The following is an 8,343-nucleotide window of genomic DNA, read 5'->3' as shown; positions in this document are numbered from 1 at the left end:
ACTGGAAGGTGGACGACTGCAGACAATTTTATTTTGGAGCAGAAGCGCAGGGAGGGGGGCCGGCCCAGGAGCTGCCTGTCAAAGCCAGGGCTGAAGAGGGACCAGAGCAGAAGAAGCGGCGGCAGAAGCGGGAGTTAATTCAGGGCAAAGGCAGGGAGGACAGAGTGACAGGGGAATTAGCTGCCCCACGGCAGCAAGCTGACGGTGCACCGCCTGGGTATCAATTCCCTCGTGCTGGTGCTGCGACCTGCTTAGCGCCCGGCTCCTGGGCCAGCAGCATTCAGCAGCCACAGTGGATTTCTGGAGGGTGGCTTGGAAGCCGTAAATCAAGGCCGGGTCACCCACTCTCCAGGGCTGAGCAGGGATGCCCGCGATTGACCTTGAACATCATCTGAACCCAGCTGTGCTAACAGACCGTGGGTTGTTAGCCACAAGTAGCCCACAGTTCACGTTCCAAAATAAGCCTTGGGTTCTCGTCACAGGCTGCTGTGGTTAACAAGCCATGGCTTGTGAGTGCCCTCGGGTTCAGACTGGGCTGTTGGCTTCCTTCTGTGGGTTGCCACGGGATATTTCACAGGGAGGAGCTGGGATTAAGGGGGCTTGATAAAACCTTGTAGGGCTGCCCTATATCCACTGCCCCTTTCCCATACTCTTGGTGCCACCTTCATTACCCACAGAGCATCTCTCACCGAGGTCCATCCCTGCTCTGTCATGCACTGGCTCTGAGCCTCCAAGCTCCATCCCTTCGGAGGGCCAAGCCCATGAGAACCAGCAACCCCAAGCAGGGGTGTTGAACTCCTTCATGCTGGGGGCCAAATTCCGTGTGAGAGAAGCTCTTGGATGCCTCGCCCTGTGGTGAAGCCGAAGGCAGGAGGGGTAGCACTGAAGGCAAAGGGGTGGGCCCAAAACACCAGGAAGACCTGCCTATTTTAGCATAAAGTTCTGCTGCCAGTTGCTAAGTCTTGGTAGAGAAAGGGGACCCAGGAGATCCAGGTTCCAGTCCCCATGCAGACGTGAACCTCCCTGGATGACTTTGGGCCAGTCTCTCCCTGTCAGCCTAACCTACCTCACAGGGCTGTTGTTGCAAGGATAAAACATAGCTATGGAAGCCACCTCTCAAGAGGGAAAAGGCAAGGTGTCTGTGCACAGCCATAATGAAAATGATGGTTGACTGGGGAAAGGTGGCTTGGCCATCTGTGGAAGCCCCGTCCTAGGACCCCGCAACTGATCCCAAACTGGGGTTGTGACCCTGGCTCTCAGCCTTTGAGAGTGGCCAGAGACTCAGGCGGGGCTTTTCCTGGTGTGGAATGAGGTTGCTGGCAGAGATTCACCAGGTGACTTTCTGGGAGCGGGGCTATGAGTGGTGGAGGTGGGGTGGCTGAAGCCCTTGTTTAAGGCCACTGTTAAACCCTAAACCATGCAGAGATGCATTTTTGTACATCGCTATTGTTTTAATGAAGGTTTTGTTTGTCATCTGGATTTTGCTGTTAGCTGCTTTTGAGCACCACCTTTGGCAGCCAGAGACCATAGACATCAATGTAATAAATATGCTGCTAATGGGTTGATTTGATTTGCAATGGGACTCGAAGCTGCTTTTCAGGTGGACCTGCCAAATGGGCCATGTGACATCATTAAAGCGCTAGTAAATTACTGGTTTAGAGAGGCAGTGCAGCCTAGTGGTAAGAGTGCCAGACTGGGGAGCCAGGAGAGCCAGGTTCTCGTCCCTGCTTGGCCGTGGAGTTCAATGGGTGTCTTTGGGCCAGTCACTCCCTCTGAGCCTCATCTACCTCACAGGATTGTTGTTGTGATAAAACAGAGCTACGGAAGCCACCTTGGGTTCCTCACAAGAAAAAAGGTGGGCTAAACATGCGATGTAATACTAATAAATTGCAGTGGTTACTCCCTCTTGCTGGGGTCTTCCAAACACCTCTGCTGGGGTCTACTAGCCTCAAGAGCCACCCCTGGTAGAGAAATGGCTACAAGGAACACCTGGCAGATGAGAGTTATGTCAGCGGGCAACCTCAGCCAGGAGGAAAGATGGACTCACTTCACACTTTCAATGAACGACAGCTTTGGATCCGGGAAAGAGTAAAAACTTACCCTCGAGTCCTCTGTCTACTTGCTCGCCACTCGTTCTAGCTCTCGCAGGTTGAACCTCAAGTTCCAGCACTCATGGCTTTGTGTTCCCTGAAGGGAGCCAGGCTGGTCTTGGGCTCCGCAGTGCGGCAAAGGAGAGGCTCGGGGACGGAGAGGAGCCCATGCAAAGAATCGAACAAAGTGGGCGGTTTCTTGGGAGCCGAGGATTCTTGGCTGGATGGTGCCCATGTCCTGCCAACCAGAGGCTGAGGAGGAAGCGAATGCAGTGCTCGAGCAAGGCTTCCGATGCAAAAGGTTCCCACTTAAAGGGAAACCGTGCAGGATTATTTCCAACAATGCAGAAGCCGATGGTCTCCGTTTGCTCACAAAGTGTCGTGCAAAGGAGTTTCTGGTGCAAACCGGATGCTTCCGAACACTGTCTTTCTGCTGGCTCTGCACTTAGCGTGCAATCCTGCGCCAGTTTCAGCAGAGAAAGGGGCTGGCCACCTTGGTGCATGCAGCGCATTGCATGTGTTCGGTCTCACATGCGTGCAAGTGAGGCTGCTGGCTGGAAGTTCTTGGCCTTTTTCTGTCTAAAGACACAAAGCCTATTTCTTTGGTATTTCTCCTTCCTAGGAAGTTGTCAGCAGCTCCACTTATTTGAGGTTTAAGTGCCTTCAGGGAGTCAAATTCCAGTCTTGCCACTTTCGTCTAGATCTTCCGTCACTCACCAAGAATCATGTCGCCTGAAGTGCCTGATCCTGCCTCATCTTGGAAGCTAAGCAGGGTCAGGCCTGGGCAGAAGTGGGATGGGTGACTTGAGTGTATGATTCTATGATTATTGCTGTCAACTGCCTAGAGAGCTTTGGCTATGGGCAGTATAAAAATGTAATAATAATAATAATAATAATAATAATAATAATAATAATAATAATAATAATCGAACAGTGCCATTAGGTGCTTCCTCCATGATCAATACTCAAGGAACAATAGGACTCAAGGAACAATAGGACTCAGGGAACAATACAGCAAAACATATTGCTGCGTAACTGGGGCGCTGAATGAAAATAACTCTGGATTGGTAGTCACTCCAGTAAGAGCCTGTGGTTTTTAATGTTTCCTGCACCTGCTCTAATTGTGTCTGCTCATCAAAGAGAGCCCCTCTAAGCCCCTGTTGCTTTTTTGCCTTTGGGAAGAGACATTCTAATGGGCGCTTTGCACATGTTTCTTTCCTCCTACCCTTCAGCAGGGCTTTTGTGAGGAGGAGGGAAACTGTGCAAGATGCACAGAAACTGGTAGAAGGGCAGATTTCAGTGTCCTGAGAAATTCAGTCGAACTGTTCTGAACAAGACACAAGTTTCTAGTTCTCATGGCTGTGATATGTTTGACAGCATCTGAACGGTGTATGGCAATATCTCAGAGGTTGCAAATGGAACAGAGTAAGGTTTTTCAGTGGTAGGTAGATGGGGAGAATACATGATGAAAAGCAGGCAAAATATTGAAGTTTGAGCCATGGATCTGCAGAATTGAACATTGCTGGGTGCAGAACTTGACTCCTTTTATGGCTGGTTCACAAGTGCACGTTTATCCCTCAAGGACCATAACACCCAGACAGCATCTGTTTGTGTGAATGGACCATTGGACACGACTTCCAGGTCACCTCAAATACAATTGAAAAAACAAAGGCTCTTGCAGCTCCTTCTGAACTAATCTATTACGTAAAATGCTTCCATTTAATCTATGAGCTAGATGTGTGAAGCATTTGCTTAAGCTGGCAGGTTCTCTGGTGGGGAAGTTGTGTGCACTGGGGTTGAGCTGAGGCAGGGGAGGGAATGAGGCTGGAACACCTTCAGGGTTCATACCCAGGTGAACCTGGCTCCTTCCCTCCCTGTCCCCAGAAGGCCCACTCCAACCCCATCCCAAGTCAGTTTCTTGACCCAGGAGAAGTATCCAGTGCTTGCAGTGGGAGGAAAGCAGGAACAAACGGATTCCCAGCTCCGAGCACTGTTCCCGACCCCAGAATGCAAATTTTCTGATCCCCACGTGATGATGAGTTTGTAGGCTGGTTCTCCAAACCTTCATAAAATAGTACAGTGACCATTCACAAAGTAGTATTTTTGATAAGAGAAGCATCAAAGCACCTGGGATCACACCTGCGTTTGGTCCAGCCTACCAGTAGCGGAATTAAACTTTGTTAAAATAATTGTCTGTACAGGAGTTTCCTGTTAGATTCTCCTTATTCAGTTCCTTTGTTCAGTGATGACTATTTTAGGATAACTAACAGTTTGTCCTTGGAGATTAAAAACCTTCAGTGGAAAGAGTTCACACATGTAGCTTCTACATAGCTGGTCAACCAGAAAACCAAATGGACCCAAGAGAAAACCAAATTGTCTGCAAATCCAAGCAGGGTACATAGACTGATGAACCACCCCAGGTTAGGGTAAGATGTTTGCTGCTTCTTCTTAAGCCCAGGTCTGTGTCTTCATAAGCCTGGGAAGTAAGTTTCTGCAGGGACATGAGCAGAAAGAACCTCTTTCCTACCCGATCAACTTTCTGTCCCGTCCTCGCGGACAGAAAAGTGCTTACTCAGAACTGGGCACAACTGACTGTGCATTTCCTGGAATTAAGCTCCTTCCCTGACGAACCAGGGGTTTGTCCCTGAGGTGCCTCGAGGAGAACATCTTTCATGGATGTCTCCATACATGACCTGCCGTTAGTCTTGGATCTAGGAGCATTAGCAAGAGAGACCCAGGATCGTGTGTTTGTGTGTGCGTGTGTGTGTGTGTGTACATAGGCATGCACACATGCCCATGAACCACCCCCGGCTCACCCCATGGGGACCCCAGGGACAAAAACTAGTGCAAGAATGCGAAGGCTGAGTGTGTTGCATTTAGCTTAGTGGGTCCTGCAGGATGTTTGAAGTTCTCAGCATCTTCAAACCTACCTTCAACCTCCAGCTCTCAGCTTTTGCCTTGCACGGCTCCGTCCACCTTTGCTCCCCTCTGCCTCTGCTGTAGCCACCCTGACGTTGCTTCCAAAGCTTTCCTCCCGGATCTTGTCTTGCAGCAAATTAAATTCAGGTGTTTTCCCTGTTTTGTCAGGTTTTGACCAGCCTTGTGGTTTCTAGCAGGTCCACATACATTGGATGTGACCCTGGTGGATCTCTTGCCAGGCCTGGAGGAGGTTAACCCTTTCCTCCAAATATTTGGAAGGCTCCTTCCTCCGAGGATTTGAGACCAGCTTGTCTCTGACGGTAGGCATCGTAGCAGGCTGCAAGCAGAATGGTGGGTAAATTTAAGCAGGGCGCTGGAAAAGGCGAGAGAAACGGGATGGAGGACTTGTAACCCAACCAGCCTTGTTCTCCAGCTGCCAAGTAGCACAAAGGAGCGCTTTGTGAGACAGCCGGAAGATGATACAACAGCGAGGGACGATCAAGCGATACAGCAGGCTGTGACAAGGACTGCCCTAGAAACCGAAGGCAAACTGGATCCTTTTGTCTCAATGGAAAGCATTCTTACGGTGGTTGCAGAAGTGGGATCCCTGTCTCGCTGGACAGAGATTCTCAGGAGATCATGGCTCCATTGGAGCAAAGTTCATCCAGGATATCTCTCCTGTGGAGCTGGATTTCTGTGCTGTAACTTAAGAGGCCTGGAAGGTTATGCACGAGGGCCTCTTGCCTTAGACAGAACGAGGTGGTTGTTGGGAGAGCCAGAAGCCGAGCGACCAGAAGGGGGCAGTGGCTGCAGCCCCCTGGTTGCGCCCCTCCATGAGGGGACAATGGGCTGCTGCACCCCTAGACTTGCCTGTTGCCTTCTGGGGAGGTAGAAGATGTTGCTCTCCCCAGTGTTGGGGTACAGCCAGCTTCTGGAGGTAGAACAGGGAGAACCCCCCAAAAAGCCCCACAGAATGCGGCCTGGCTGTTGCAGCCCTGCACCGAGGGCCGTCCTTTCCAAAGAGCTTGGCAGCCCTCGCCAAACAGGTACCAGCCTTTCACCCTCTTGCTTCATCCCCTCGGGCACAGGTTCTGCACCTCAGAAGACCTTGCCTCCTTACCCAATTTATGGTTTTCCTGAGGAGCAACCCACAAAGGTTCTGTGCAGGCAAGCATTTAATGTGCACGCTTTTTGTTTTGAAGTAGGCCCTGGAAGGAGACGCCGGATCAGGACCATGGCTTAGGCGAAGAGGGTCTCTCTCCCAAGTGCTGTGCGTCCTCCAAATGGCTGTTGGCCCTCAGAAAACTTCCGCAAGCCCCAACAGAAGTTTCCCTCTTTGTGGCCTGGGAAAGTGATGTTCAAGGGACTGCAAAGCAGGAGGAAAGAATTAATCCTGCGTCCTCGCACCTTGCCGTCCCAAACATGCCCATTCCCCTCCATAGCTAGAGGAGGAGGAAGAAAGCACGCACATCAAGTCCTTGTGTGCCTTAAACATCATCGTTTGGACCATGCTCTGCAGAAGCCCATCTTTTGTGGAGATCGGACACTGTGGAAAGAACAGAGGCTGGTCCCTGGAACGCCAGAGGGTAGGTCAGCGTGACCTTCCCGGCTTGACATGCCTGACGCTTTGCACAAACGCACAAAATGGAGCTGTGTGTTGGGGGAGGGGGGTCCCAAAAGGGAGGAATGTGGCCACACGTGCTGCCAGATCACCCCCGCTTGTCCTCTAGCTTCCGGCCCTCTGTGCCTCCCCTCCCCTCTTGCCCTGGGCCATTCTTGCCCAGAGAGGGTATAAATAGGTGCCCAGGCAGCATCTGCAGCCGACCTCCGCCCCCCGTGTTGCATTTTTTCCTTCAAAGAGCACAGGCCGAGCTGGCGTCCGGTTTCAAAGGCTCAGGGGTGGGTGGACGAGTGTGCACAGGCCCGGCCCTGGGCTGGGAAGCCGCCTCTGCCCCGCTGCAGCTCCACCCGTGCCCTCCTGCCTTCTGGTCTTTCGAACGATGAAAATAGATACGGCTTCATGCTGGATACGCAGCTGTCACTGCATCCAAGTCTTCGGGCCGTCGTTTTTCCCATGTGTCCCGCTTGCATTCCATACGGCCCTGGTAGATTTAGCCATATTTAGAGCAGACTCACAACATTTAATGGGATTTAAACTGCTCATGACTAACTCAAGTCTCGTTGGTTTAAATAGCCCAGGCAGAGCATAGCTAAATCCGAGTCTAGCCCCCATCCCCCGTCTTATTGCAATTTGGGCTCAGCTCCAGAAAAAGCAGAACCTTGAAAAAGAGGAAATCGCCCTTTTGCAGTGTTGCAAATGTCTTAAGGCATCCGGACACACACTTCCATCTTGGTTCGTTCACTCATTCATTCATCCATCCATTCTTCCTTTCTTGCTCCTATAAATTTAGCTAGAGCCAATGTGGTGTCGGTGTTTGTATAGGACTGGGCAGAGCCAAGTTCGAATCCAACGTGTTCACAAAGCTCACTTGGGGCTGGTCGCAGACTTTTTCTAACCTACCTCACAGGGTTGTTGTAAAATAAAAATGGAGCGGAGGAAGCGCATATACCCTGCCTTGGGCTCTTGGGGGTAAAGGCAGATTATCTTCAAGAAAGAGACACACAAAGGATGGAAGTCTCTTTGCAAGTTGAGTTTCCTTTGCCGATTGCATTTTTTTCCATCCTTTCTGCAAAGCAGTAACATTCAGGTAATTCATGGTTCTCAGCTCCTCCCCTATTTTATAACTCACAAGGTGGGTTAGGCTGAAAAACAGCGATTGGCCCAACGTGAGTCAGTGGGTTTTGGGGTTGAGCAGAGGTTTGAATCAGCTCTGTCAGCTGAGCATCTCACAGCAATTGCTCTCTGATCTGGACGTCTCTTCGAACACGTTCCCCGCTGGTGACCCAGCCCTAATGTCCGAGCGCTTGATAAGCTGGTAGCCTCTGACAACGCCCCGAAGGCTGCGATGTGTGACTTTCATGCGCTCCCCTGGCTTCAGCTCGATGGGTCACACGACGCCTGCGAGACCAGCCCTTCCACGCCTCCTCACCCCGTTCAGACGCTTTCATGTGGCACAAAGTTTAGCAGGGTTGTGTGTGTGACTAAATGCATTTTTGTAGACATGTGGAGGAGCCTCATTTTTGTGGAAGAAAAATGTTGTGTGCTATGGACAGTGTGGAGCGAGCATGGCTCCCAAACTCCCAGGCTGACCCTCTGTCTTTGATGGGTGGGAAACTGAGAGAGAGACGGGAGCGAGGGAGGCCAGCCACGCAATCATCTTGCAGCTCAGCACCTCGGAGATCTGCCCATACAGGGGAAGATTTTGTATTGACC

This window comes from Varanus komodoensis, unplaced genomic scaffold, assembly GCF_004798865.1.
Source record: "Varanus komodoensis strain SLA01 unplaced genomic scaffold, ASM479886v1 scaffold15, whole genome shotgun sequence".
Lineage (NCBI taxonomy): Eukaryota > Metazoa > Chordata > Lepidosauria > Squamata > Varanidae > Varanus > Varanus komodoensis.
The sequence above is the reverse complement of the archived record's forward strand: the minus strand, read 5'-3'. Positions refer to the sequence as shown.